The sequence below is a fragment of the Pongo pygmaeus genome, chromosome 5 (genome assembly GCF_028885625.2).
Source record: "Pongo pygmaeus isolate AG05252 chromosome 5, NHGRI_mPonPyg2-v2.0_pri, whole genome shotgun sequence".
In the NCBI taxonomy this organism is placed as follows: Eukaryota; Metazoa; Chordata; class Mammalia; order Primates; family Hominidae; genus Pongo; species Pongo pygmaeus.
This window is the reverse complement of record NC_072378.2, coordinates 126,906,707-126,921,224: the sequence shown is the minus strand read 5'-3', so window position 1 is coordinate 126,921,224 and position 14,518 is coordinate 126,906,707. Positions and strand designations below refer to the sequence as shown.

At 35.3% G+C, this 14,518-nt stretch overlaps 1 pseudogene; it reads right to left on the bottom strand.

Annotated features, from left to right (window-relative positions):
* Window positions 1-1,168: 1,168 nt before the first annotated feature.
* On the bottom strand, window positions 1,169-1,978 carry LOC129039116 (small ribosomal subunit protein eS4, X isoform-like; annotated as a pseudogene).
* Window positions 1,979-14,518: the final 12,540 nt, after the last annotated feature.

The following is a 14,518-nucleotide window of genomic DNA, read 5'->3' as shown; positions in this document are numbered from 1 at the left end:
GAAAATATAAGTTAAAAAAATCATTAAATATATAGGATGAAGATCCAATTTGTGAAGAGAGTGATAATTTAATTTCAAATGCCTAATTTCTAGTTTCATTTTTTAATATTTTATTTTAAATTTCAGCTTTTATTTAAGATACAGGGGGTATATATGCAGGTTTGTTACATGGGGATATTGCACAATGCTGAGGTTTGGGGTAAAGATCCCATCACCCAGGTAGTAAGCATAGTACCCAATAGGTAGTTTTTCAATCCACGCCCTCCTTCCTCCCTCCCACTTCTAGTAGTCCACAGTATCTATTGATCCCATATTTATGTAAATGTGTGCTTAATGTTTAGCTCCTAAATACAAGTGAGAACATGTGATATTTCTGTTCCTTCATTAACTCACTTAGGATTATGTCTTGCAACTGCATCTATGTTGCTGCAAAGGACATGGCTTTATTCTTTTAATGGCTGTGTAGTATTCCATGGTATACGTACAACATTTTTTAAAAAATTAATCTACCATTGATGGGCACCTGAGTTGATTCCATGTCTTCGTTATTGTGAATAGCATGGCAATGAACATACAAATGCATGTGTCTTTTGGGCAGAATGATTTATTTTCCCTTGGGTATATACCCAGTAATGGGATTTCTGGGTCTAATGGTAGTTCTGTGTTAAGGTCTTTGAGTAATCTCTAGACTGCTTTCTATAGTGGCTGGGCCAATTCACATTCCCGCCAATAGTGTATAAGCATTCTCTTTCTTCCATAGCTCACCAGCATCTGTTGTTTTTTGACTTTTTAGTAATAGCCATTCTGACTGATGTGAGATGATATCTCATTGTAGTTTTGATTTGCATTTCTCTAATGATTGGTGGTGATAAGCATTTTTTCATATTTGTTGGCTGCTTATATGTCTTCTTTTGAGAATATCTGTTTGTCCCCTTCTCTCATTTTTAAATGGGGTTATTTTACAACAATCTGATCTTCAACAAGGCTGACAAAAACAAGCAATGGGGAAAGTATGCCCTATTCAATAAATGGTGCTGGGAAAACTGGCTAGTCATATGCTGAAGACTGACGCTGGACCCCTACTTTTCACTGTACACAAGTTTTTTTTAATCATGCCGAATTATTTTAAATTATGTACAAAGATATAACATGTCACCCAGAGACCATTTCACACACTGTTCTGTTTAGCCACCAGTCTCTTGTCTCTGTCTTTAGCAAAGGTGAGGTGGACACCCTTTCCTTGGGGAAGGTTTGTTGCCCTTGGTTTGTTGCCATGGTTTGTGCCATGGTTTGTTGCCCTTGCCAATAACAAAAAATGTTGGAAAGCCAGGTGGCAACGCTGTTGCCATTGGCGTCTTTCACGTGAACCATGGCAAAATATCCAGGGTGCCTCTCTCTGTTGGTGATCACACCAATTCTTCCCAAGTTAGCACCTTCAGTCACCATACACTGGTTACCAGCATCAAGCTTGATGAAATCAGTATCTTGCCAGTCTCCAGGTCAATCTGAATGATTTCATTAACCTCGATGAGGGGATCAGGGTAGCAGATGGTATGAGCATCATGAGTCACCAGTTGAGGGATTCCTTTTGTGCCCACTAAGATTTTTCTCACTTTGCATAACTTGTACTTGACCTCCTCAGGTGTAATACGATGTACATCAAAGCAACCCTTGGTGTCATAGATCAGAGAGAAATTGTCTCCCTTGTCAATGCTGATGACATCCATACATCTAGCAGGGTAGATTATATCAGTTCGGACCTTGCCGTCTATCTTAATGAACTGCTGCATGCAACTCTTTCATTTCTTCTCAGGGCATACTTAAGTCTGTTCCTTAGGAAAATGATGAGGGGGAGACACAATTTAAGCTTGTGAGGACTGGTGGATTGACGAAGAGCAAACACACTGGTCAATGTATCCAGCATCCAGTACTTTGGAGCTGCCACCCATTTCAGATGCTTCTTGGGACCAGGAGCCATGGCTGTGCTAGGCACGGAAACAGCCAAAAATTAACTCAAAATGGATGAAAGATTTAAATGTAAAACCTCAAACTGTAAAATTCTAGAAGACAAATTAGGAAATACCCTTCTTGATACTGGCCTTGGCAAAGAATTTTTGGCTAAGTCCCCAAAAGCAGTTGTAACAAAAACACAAATAGACATGTGGGACCTAATTAAACTAAGAAGCTTCAGCACAGAAAAAAAAGACACTATCAACAGAGTAAACAGACAACCTGCAGAACAAGAGAAGACATTTGCAAACTATGCATCCAACAAAGGCTTAATAGCCAGAATCTATAGGGAACTTAAACAAATCAGCAATAATTTCTAGTTTCTACTGGCACAGGAAATACAAAAAGGTACCACACCAATGCACACTATTATGCATTATCATAATACCAGTGATAGAGAGAGGATTCACTAACTTCTAGAGAGAAAAACACTTCATAGGAAGGAGCAATCAGAATAACATCATATTTTTCCACAGCAACATTTGGTACTGCAAGATAATGAAAGATCTGATAGAATATTTGTTAACATTTGTAAATAGAAGAAATTATATAAGTGAAAAAACTGAGACAATAATTAACTCTAGAGAAAACAATGAGGTTTCAAAAGACAGGAAATGCAACATATTACACTGCTTTCTTATTTAGCAAACAATATTTATATATTCACTGTAATGAAACTACATCATCAACTAATAATTATGATAAAGTACATACAATATAAGATATACTATGTATTTGAAGATGAGAGTTGGCATGAACAAGTTTACCTTCTTTTTCAAAATAATAAATTTATTATATATTTATAATTAATAAATCAAGGGAAAGAAATACAGCCATGTTACTTAGGTTTTGAAAAGTGAAGAAATTATGGCTAATGCCAGAAGATATAACTGAAAGTATTAATACTCCTTCTAAGCAATTTAGAGAAGAGCAATGCAGAGGACACTGATTTCAAAAGAATCCTCTGATACTGTTAATAACTATGTGCATGAATTATTTGATTAAAAATTTAGACATTATATAATTCAATATAATATTTAAAATAATGACTCTGTGTCCTGTGTCCTAGGGGCAGGCTTAAATCCTCTTTGGGGAAAGAAACGATCACAGGGCTGCCTCCTTTAATTTTATCCAAACCAACTTATTTAAGTTTCCCTAACTGCCATCTTTTGATCCAGGAATTTACTTTTCTTTCAAAGCAGAGCAACTAAAAGATGAGGCAACATGTACCCCCACGTTCATTTTATTTATGCAAATCCTAAACATACCAGTGAAAGGAAAAACAGGCACGTGCACACCCAAGATATTCCCAAGCATGCATTTTGTTGTTCATTTCTATTCACCACCCACCTGCCATCTCCTCTACTCGATATACCTTCTATATTTTAATCTAGTTTTTTTCTTGAGGTGCTATTAGCCAAACCATATGCTGTTCCATTGCTAATTGCTTTCCCTCTCTGTGTGAACAGAGCCCTGTGTCCAGCATGGTCAGGGATTATAGCTCAACAGCTAATTTTGCCTCCAGTCTGCTTGATCCCCTTACAGCTGTGTTCTTGGCTTACTTTGCTTTGGTGTTCAAAAAATTACAGGTATCATAATGTTTATTCTATCTTATCTTACCTGCATATTCATATATATTACTGACCAAGACATGTTCTTCTGATTTAGTACCTTTTACTGCTATTAAAATACAAATCCAAATATTCCTAATCACATTGTTATAACTTTTCCTTTACATAATATCTAACCAAGAACCAAGCATATTTTATGTTGACCAATATTGTGCATCAGAAAGTAGTATGACAGAGGAATAATAATCATCATCACAATATTATTAGATATCATTTACATGTTTTGAATGTTTTCTGTGGGTCAAGTTCTGTGTTAAGTAATTCAGATGCATTATCACAACAGCCCTGTAATATAGGTACTATTATGATCTTACAGGTGAGAAAACTGAAATTTAGGGATATTAAATAACTTCCAAAGTTCACAAATCAAGTCAGAGATAAAACCAGGAGGCATAAGTTCCTATTGGATCATAAAAATGCGATTCCATTTTGCCTGTGAGGAATAAAAGGTTTGGGAAAGAGTCTTGAAAGAGATAATTTCTGAATTAAGTCTTGAAAAAAATACAGGAGCAAACACATGAAGAAGTAAGAGAGTACGTCATCTTAGTGAAGCCAAAAAGAGATCAGTATGATGAAATTACACGCCATGATGACCTTTATTAAAACATAGCCACACTTATTTGTTATGCATTATCTATGGCTGCTTTAGCACTACAATGTTGAAATTTAGTAATTGCAGCAAAGTTCATTTGGCTTACAAAACAAAGTATTTGCTATCTGATCCTTTATGGAAAGGCTTGCTAACCTCTATTTTAGAAAGTCAATTAAGTCTTAGAGCAATTAAAAATAAGAAAGATAACCTAAATAGTTTTATTTTTACTTTCATTTATTTATTTTCCAGCACTCCTTATTTCTTTGTGTAGTTGTAAGTTTTTGTTGAGTACCATATTTCTACTGCCTGAATATCTTTTAAGATTTCTTATGTAACAGCAGATCTTAGGCCAGGTGTGGTGGCTCACACCTGTAATCTTAGCACTTTGGGAGGATGAGGCGGGTAGATCACTTGAGGTAAGGAGTTCGAGACCAGCCAGGTCAGTATGGTGAAACCACATCCCTACTAAAAATACAAAAATTAGCAGGCGTGGTGGCGGGCACCTGTAATCCCAGCTACTAGGGAGGCTGAGACAGGAGAAATGCCCGAACCCAGGAAGTGGAGGTTGCAGTGAGCCAAGATCACGCCACTGTACTCTAGCCTGGGCAACAGAGTGAGGCTCTGTCTCGAAAAAAAAAAAAAAAAAAAAAAAAAAAAAAAAGCAGATCTTATAGAGAAATCACTATTTTCCTGTTAGTGATGACCTTGGTTACCAAAATAAGTACAATCTCACTTAAATGGCAAAACTCAAGCTACTTCTTGTTTGCTTCTGTTCTTATAACATGGCTCTCCAATGTTTTCTCATACTTTTTTTTTAACTTCTATTGAAAAATATTTAAACTGGCAGGAAAATCTGGCAATGATACAATAAACTCCCATGTATATACACCCAAAGTGACCACACTTTCTTTCCTACACACACATAATGAAAAAACACACATACATTTCATATCAACTAAAGCATTTGAGAGTCTTTGACATCATGACTTTTAACCCTCAAATACTTCAGTGTACATTTTCTAAGAAAAAGGACCTTATTACCTAAAGCATGGCACAACTATTAATTTCAAAAATTTAAACATTAACACAAGATTATTTCTTCCATTGTTTTAGTGCTGTCCTTGCAGCATATTTTTTCTGATTGATGATTTTCTGTTTTTTTCTGATGATGCAGAATCATGCATGTATTTACTTGTCATATGTCTTTAATCTCTTCTAAGCTATAAGTTTCTTAGTCTTTCTTGGTCTTTCATGAAATGACTTTTTTTTAAAGGGTACGTGCCAAATGTGTTTTGTAGAAAGTCTCTCAATTTGGATTGTCTGCTAATTTCTTCATGACAAGATTTAGTTTATGACTATTCTTGCAAGAATACTATTATCTCTCTCCCCATATATATATATAGATATATACTATACAACATATGTACTATACTATACAATATATGTGCTGTGTCCTTCTTAGCATATTATTTCAAAAGGCACACAATATTTATTTGCTCTGCTGATGATAACTTTAATCATTTTGTTAAGATGGAGTCTGTCAGATATTTTCATTTTACAATATTTTTCCCCTTGTAACTACTAAACAATATGTGGGGAGATACTTTGGAAATATATAAATACCCTACTGCTCAAACTTATCCAATGATTTTACCCCAGCAGTGTTGGTCTGCTCCTAGTTTCTCAACTTTTACCTACAATCAGAGTTGGCTAGTGAAAAGAGTCTACAGATCCTCCGTGCCAATATACCATACTCTCTAGGCTTTTGTTTCTTGCCTTTTCTGTTTTCAGGTCTTTGTTTCCTAATTACTATGAGACTTTAATAGGTTTCACTTTCGATTTCAAAAGCTTTTAGTTTAGATTTCAGCTTCTTACACAGTCATAGAATATAGCAAATGTCTTTTACGGAAAATGGCTGTGTATCTATGGCCCTCAAGCCCTCAATATAATCTTTCTATTCCCAAGTGACTGCTAAAGTCTACATTGGTTTCTACATCTTTCAGCTGCTGCTCTCTGTCTGGGCCAAGCCACAAACTTCAGCTCACGTCAATAATTGGCAAATTCCTCCATGTAAAAAAAAAATTGCTATTTATCTACTCACCACTGAATGTTTCTCCTCTCTGTAATTTAGGCCCATTCAGTCCTCATAGCTTCTAAACCTATATGATGCCTTTTCAAAAGTATTTTTGTAATTTTTTTCTTAGCTATAAACTTTGTATGTGTAGGGTTTATGTAACGTTTTAAATTCTACTCAGAAGTCCAAGGAAAATAAATTCTTATTTTCATCTGATCGCTCCAATATTATTGGCATCTCCTGTGATTCTGTTTCTATTGGGTATTTTTCCCCTTTGCTTTTTTGTCACGTATTCTGTCTCCATATATGCCTGGTAATTTTTTGACTGAATCACAGACTTTTAAAATAAAAAATTGTGAAGGTAATTTGAAGTTCTCAAGATGTTATTGTCTTGAAGAGAGGATTTATTTTGTTTTAGGCAGATAAGCTAAAGGAACATCACCTTAATCCAACTTGGAACTGAACCATCTCTAACTAGCTTTCATTCTTTTTTCTTTCGAAACTGAGTCTCACTCTGTTGCCCAGGCTGGAGTGCAGTGGCACAATCTTGGCTCAGTGCACCCCCCCGCTTCCCAGGTTCAAGTGATTCTCATCCCTCGGCCTCCTGAGTAGCAGGGATTACAGGTGTGTGCCAGCACACCCAGCTAATTTTTGTATTTTTAGTAGAGATAAGGTTTTGTCATGTTGCCCAGGTAGGTCTCGAACTCCTGGCCTTAAGTGATCCACCTGGCTTGGCCTTCCAAAGTGCTGGGATTACAAGTGTGAGCCACCGCACCTGGCTGGTTTCATTCTTTATGATGACTGATCTATTTGTGGTCCTCCCTTACCCCTAGAGTGCAGCCCATTAAAAGTCTCATCCAAAAGCCTGAGTTGTATGTCAGACCTTTATGGTTTCCATATTCTGAAATGACTGCTGGAAACTTTGCTCAGTTTCTCAGCCTCTCAGTTGCTGCTTCTAAACTGACAAAAGTCAAGTAGAAAAGTGGTGCAGAATATTGGCTTTTCTCTCTGTCACCCTTCTCTCTAGTATCTTCAATGCTCTCTCAGGTCTCTATGCTTAGCTCTCCAGTGTCTTAAAAGCAGACCAAACAGATTATGTGTGTGTGTTTCCTACTTTTGCAGTTGTTCTCAAATCAAGGGTTGTTCTGCAACAAGTTGTGTTGCCTTTTCAGATACCGTAAAATGCTTGCTTTTGTTTTTGTTTTTCATTTCCCTGGTATATGTTATATATACACATATATACATTCTATACACTTTTTTTAGGTATTAGATGTGTCTTATGTATACAGAACAGAGTTAGGTTTTGATTTGCAACCCAATATGAAAATACTTTTCTTTTAATAAACCTTTTTTCTTTTAAGTCATTTTTATTTATTAATATGGCATATATATGTATATCCAGTCTTAGTTCTGACTGTATTTTATGTTTTGTTGTGTTTTCTGTTTTTAAGCTTTTAAGTCTTTTGGCATTTAGTCTTTTTCATTTGTTTGCTGTTTATATATGTAATCATTAAGATAATTTTTTGGCCAGGCATTGTGGCTCACACCTGTAATACCAGCACTTTGGTAGACTGAGGTGGGCGAATCACCTGAGGTCAGGAGTTCTAGACCAGCCTGGCCAACACGGTGAAACCCTGTCTCTACTAAAAATGCAAAAATTAGCCAGGCATGGTGGCACATGCCTGTAATCCCAGCTACTCAGGAGGCTGAGTCAGGAGAATCACTTGAACCCAGGAGGCGGACGTTGCAGTGAGCTGGAATCATGCCATTGCACTCTAGCCTGGGCAACAAGAGTGAAACTCTGTCTCAAAAAAAAAAAAGATAATTTTTTAACATTTTTATTCTAATGATTATTTTTAGTATTGTATATCTTATTTGCAGCCCTATATTTTAAACACTTTATCCATAATTCTTTATCACAATCACTTTAACATTACCATATTTCCTGGATTTTTTGGTCACTCAAATTTAGTTGATATATTTTCTTTCTTATTATTTACTTTTCTATGGTTACATGAACTTATCCTTTTATCCCTTGATTTATTTTAGTCTGAAATGAAATAATTTGGTCCCTTCTGTTTACGTGAAGTAAACAGGAAATTTTTCTAAATTCTACTTTTAAGTTGTGAGGCTAATGTATAAATTATGAAGGCATATCTCATTTACATTCTCATCTGTAACCCTAGTCTCTACAGTTAATATATGTCAAGAATTTAAAACAGTCCCTAGTACAAAATAGACAGTATATAAATTTTTTGCTATGTATCTTAGATTTAGTTAAACATTTAAATGTATACAGTACTCAGTCATTTTTTGTGGTTCCTTCTTTCATCTCTTTGTGAGCCAAACTTGACACTGGCAGTTTTCTCAAAAATTCTCAAGGGAATTTTTGCTGTAAAAATTGTTTAGTTTTTTTACAACTTGCAGGATAGTTTGGCTGGATATAAAATTCTTGAGTGACATCTTCCAGTATTGAATTTCTTAAATGTTATTCAATTGAATAGCAGCCAATGTTGCTGTGGAGGAAATCAGGGCCAGGCTGACACATTACCTATTATAGGTTATTATTTATTTTACTGCTTCATGAAGCATTCTTTCTTTACCCTTCAAGTCCAATGACGTCTTAATATTAACCATTCTGGATTATTTTTTTACATTCATTGTGCATTTGTTATATTTAGCTCAAGTATTTAGTTCTAAAAATATATGTCTTTAATTATAATTATAATTATGGGTTCTCTTTATAAATTTTAGGATTTTAGAGTTTTTTAAATTGGGGATTCCAATTATGAATGGCCTGAATCCCCTTATCTGCCTTCTATATTTATCATATTTTCCCTAATATTTTTTCTCTTTATTTTTATTTCATTCATGTAGCTCTACCTCACTGTTTATTTGTAAAGAATATTAAAAATATCCATTAATATAGCAAATGTTGTATAATTTAAAAAATATATAATAAACTTTGTAATCATATTTATAGCCAAAGTTCTGTATTTGCAAACTGATATTTACAATGTCTTCCACTCAAGTCCTGATGGAATAAACCCTGTAGAACCTCAGCAATACTAGGTGAACACTACATTTAATAAGTCAAAAAGGTGACATTTAATTTCACCTAAATTATGTGAATGCAGGAAGTAAAATCTAAAGAAGCCTATAAATTTATCATTTCCAACTCATGCAGTAATTTTGAGTCTATTTATGGAGCTCTCGATATATGACACAAAAGGAACTATCTACTGCAATTTATTTCATAGGAAAAAAATTCTGTTATTCAAAGAGATTAGGTAGCCTTTTCAAGATTCTACCAAAAAAAATATTTCTCATAGTTTTCTAATATTGGCTATGAAAAAAACAATATCTGATTTTGTTTCAGCATCTCTACTGTGATCTTTATATTTTTCCTCTGGACTTTAAGTTCACTTACACAGATTGTGAAGAAAAAAAGATGAATTCTACGAATCATATTTCATTGCCTTGGGACTTTAAAAGCCCACTCTGGGTACTCATTTTCAAATTCAACTTTAAATGCATTATGATCCAAATAAAAGTGAGATCCTGACAACTTTGATCACTAACATAGGCAGTAACTTCACTTAGAAAAGATACTCTGTGCCAGCTTGTTTAGGTGCCAACAAAAATATTGAAGAGAAACTCTTCAGCAGAGGGTTTGAAACTTATTGCCACCTAATGTGTAAAAATAAAAATAACCATCCTTAGGATTATTGATACCATATGCAAAGTAACTTGTTCAAAGACCTATAATATATAATAATTATTGTTAAGTTTACAGATTCATAACTAAATCTCAGATATAAAATGAGCATTTTTTAAGGTCACTCTTTTAGTCCATTCTCACACTGCTGTAACAGAACTGCCCAACACTGTGTAATTTATAAAGGAAACAGGTATAAATAATTCACAGTTCCACATGGCTGGGGAGGCCTCAGGAAACTTACAATCATAGTGGAAGGCACATCTTCACAAGGCAGCAGGAGAGAAAATGAGTGCAAGCAGGGGAAGTGCCAGATACTTATAAAAGTATCAGATCTTGTGAGAACTCACTCACCATCACGAGAACAGCATGAAGGAAACCACCTCCATGATTCAATTACCTCCACCTGGTCCTTCCTTTAACATACGGGGATTATTACAATTCAAGGTGAGATTTGGGTGAGGACACAGAGCCAAACCCTATCAGTCACCTAGTGGGAGGTAGAACTAAGATTTGAAGCCTTCTCTCTCCACTCTACCTCTGGGTTAAACATTCTCTTTTTGGGAGTTTATCTTTTCATATGACATGTTGCAGGTTTTAGAATGCACTCATCAATCTGATTATTCTTTCTGAACATATTCACAATTGTCCATGCCCCCTTCTAAAACATAACACCTAGAAATTATCAAAACACTGTAGTTGAATTGTCAGTGCCAAGTACAAAGTAGATCATTTCGAGGTCTAACTATTAACTGGGAATAATGAGAAATTGCTGTATCTTGGCTGAACTCAAGTACCAGGAAGAGAGAGAGAAAAAAAAACTTAAAAAAAACTTAGAAAAAATATCTCCTTTCAGTTGGGTCACAATATTCTACTTCTGACAGAAGGTAGTCCAAAATAACCACCACTTTTACTGAGTTGTGAAGACATAAATATGTTAAATATGTTTGTTATTCTGCAAGAGGGCACTAATGCTGAACCTAGGAAGTTCATAGGTCACCATGCACAATTCTTTTTCATAAATTTACAAACAAATTTGTTACTTTTATTAGGGACAGTGGAATATTTGCTGCCTCCTACTTGTTAAGCACTATTGAATCCTAACTGCAGCCCTTAGAGTTACAAGTTATTTTGCCCATTCTATATATGTGAACTGAGGGACAGTAGATCATACTAGCATTCATTTATTTACCTTTACGACAGAGAATAGAGAGACATGTCCATGTTCAGATAGGTAGAAAGTTTCAGGGCTCAGGTCCCAACTTAAGTCTGAGGGACCATTAAAGAGTCCATGTGTATTTATCCGTGTCAGATCGCCTCACAAAGTATGGTAGGCAGTCTCTCAGGTGATCCTCAAAGATTCTTTATCTACTGGTATTTGTCCCTTTGGGCCCTTGTGTAATCCCTTCTTGTGTGTTGGTTTAATGCCCTTCAAATGAATGGAAAATGGTGAAAGGATGTAATGTCACTTCCAAAATAACGGAACAAAGAGAAGCTGTCTCCCATGTGTGGTACTCCCTCTCTTTCTCTTTTACCCACTCACTCTGAGGAAAGCCACTTGCCGTATTGGAAGCTGTACTATGCAAAGGCCCACACGGCAAGGAGCTGATGTCTCAGTCAAGAGCCAGAAGGACTAGAGGCTGGTCAGCAGCCATATGAGTGAGCCTGAAAGCAGATTGTCTCTCAGAGGAGCCTCGAAATGACTATAGTCCCAGCCAACACTTTAATTGCCGCTGTGAGAGAGCCTGAGCTAGGGATACCCAGTTTAGATATATCCTGATTCTTGAATCAGTGGAATTGTGAGATAATAGATGTTTGTTTTTTCAAGCTACTGTTTTGGGGTGATTTGTTTCACACCAATATGCAAGTAATACTTTACACTGAAGCAAAGCGATTCTGTGGGAAAGAATTACATGAAATCAACCAGATCAGTACCTGTCTCCTACCAGGTACTAGGTGTGCTCTGGACATTGTTCCTATTTTGTGCTCATTCTACAGCCAACCACATTCCTAATGAAGTTGATGCCCACTCTATATATGCATTATGTTGTACTGGATCCAAACCTTCTTTTTTCTGAAATACTGTAAAAGGGTGCACTTCTCTTAGCTTTCCTTGTTGGCGTTGTTCACAACCATGGCTATTAAAATGTAAATATGTAGTCAGAATAACTATGGATTTTTTGATGCCTATTTTATAGAAAAAAATGAAGCTAGCTTACAAGATTTTTGAAGGCTGGAGTCATAATTTTTATTCACCAGTATATTTCTGATACAGCTCATATGGTATACACAAATAAGCATTTATATCAAATGCCTTCTTATTGGCAACTTAATTATATTTAGGATTAAAATTAATAAATATAAGCCACAGTCCAATTTTAGTTTCCTTGCCTCCAGGAAGCAACATTTTTAAGAAATTATCACACCCAGTTTGGCCAAAAGAATCTTTTCATAAGTGTTCATGTGTTCTTGACTCCACCAAAGTTGGAGTCCCCTCTAAATGTTCATGCACTAATACATAATCCTCACATAGTGTGTATAACTCTTTTTACAAACAATAAGCAAAATAACAATAGACTACGTTTAGAGTCCAATTGAAACTTAATAAAATATTATCATTAGCTATAAGGGCAAATATTTTGAGCAGGCAAATGAGTTTGCTAGTTAAAATTTTATCACATAGAGAACTATTCATTGTAATGTCTGAGATAAGATAATACATTATGCAGGATTCTTAAAAATGCATAAAAACTCAGGAAATTTTAACTGAGAATACCTTTCTCCTAGGGAATAAAAGGTTGACATAATTTCAATATACCAGGAACATTTAGAAAAGTTTATTTTTCAAGAATAATAATAAGCATTATACATAAGCATGTTCACCATTAAATTGTAGTTAGTTCTAGCCTTTTCTCATTGTGGCACATACCGTTGTTTGTATCCCGATGCAACAGCCATCTTGGCTTTATAGCCTATATTCTCAATTTTTTTTAACTGCCTTTAGTTCGCTGCAGTCCCCAGATTAAAGAAAGGACTGTGAACATATTGTATACATCTAATCATTTCTGGGAACGTGTGAGTAGAGACAATGCTATGAATTTTTAAAATAAAATCATGATGCAAATCTATGGAAGGAAGACAAGAAAGTGCATTCCTAATGCTTAGCAAATCAAAATGCAAGACTTCCTAAGATATTTTGGGCTTAATTCCTTACCACAAGTTAGGAACTGTATGAAAAATACTTTACATGTTTTCTATAGCAGAGATGAAGCTGTAGTGGCAATGTTAATGTTTCATGAATTTGGTGGGCTTCCATGGCTCAACTTTAACAGATCTTTGCCTAACAGAAAAGCCGGAAGTCCCTCTCATTGATCCAATAAGTTCCAGGCATCTGATACTGTCAGTAATTTCTTGCTTGTTAGCACTGGAAACAATTTTTTACTGGGCTCATGGTTACTGGGACTTTCTTACAACTAGGTGTGATGAGCTGCCTCTGTTCAGACCAAAAGTTTGCAAGGAGAAAAACTGAACAACTACTAGTGAATGTCCTTAGTTTAATCCCCCAAATGTAAATAACATACCCTAGTCTATGAATACTGCCACAAAATTCAACACTACTCTTTTCTAGTGAGCCTCAATGGTAAACTATTCCAATATGAGTGCTGTCTCTGATTTCTCACCTTTATCTGTCACAACACATTTTATGATTGCCTTTTCAGAGGCCTAAAAGATGGTGAGTCACCAAAACTACACACTTACTGGGTGGATCTGAATTAATATTTACTTCAATTATCTGGGAGCATGGCTTCCATATTACAATCAAAGACCTGAACATAATAGTCTGGGAAAATTCTTCAACATGTGAAAAGAAAAATAGAAACTTAAAAAATATAATTTAAGGCTTCTTTGGGGAATAAAATTTGAACTAAAGTCCAGTCAGACTCCATAGCACCAAGTGAAAGTTTTCTTATTTTAGTGGTATCCTACTTGGAAAAATGAACATGATTTTCCAGAGGCTTCTTAAGATATTTAAACAGTAATAGTTTATGACATAGTATAAATTAGAGATAACTAAATAATAGTTTCAGTCTAATTTTGCTGGCAGTTTCTTCTGAAATTTCAAAGTGTTCTTAGAGAAACCCACATTATGTTTTCCTTTTACAATATCTAAGGATTAAATATATACTGATGGTTCTGTTTATTAAGATTTTAAATTGTTGTCTTTAATATAATTTCTATAAATATCTGACTTCATACTTCTATTTGCATAAAATTGGACCTGGTTTTATTCTTATTTTTTTCCCTTATTTTTTCATGTATCTGGAAATTATTCAACTGCCTTGTCCCAGGCAGCTAATCCATTTGTCCTCTGGTAAAGACTGTGGCACTGCATATGGGACTACTGAGCTAGCCTCTGTGTCTCCTGATACTATTCATCATAGAGTTTTGTGCCAGTTTTAGTCTCCTAGGCCTTTTCAGTTTACATTCCTTAT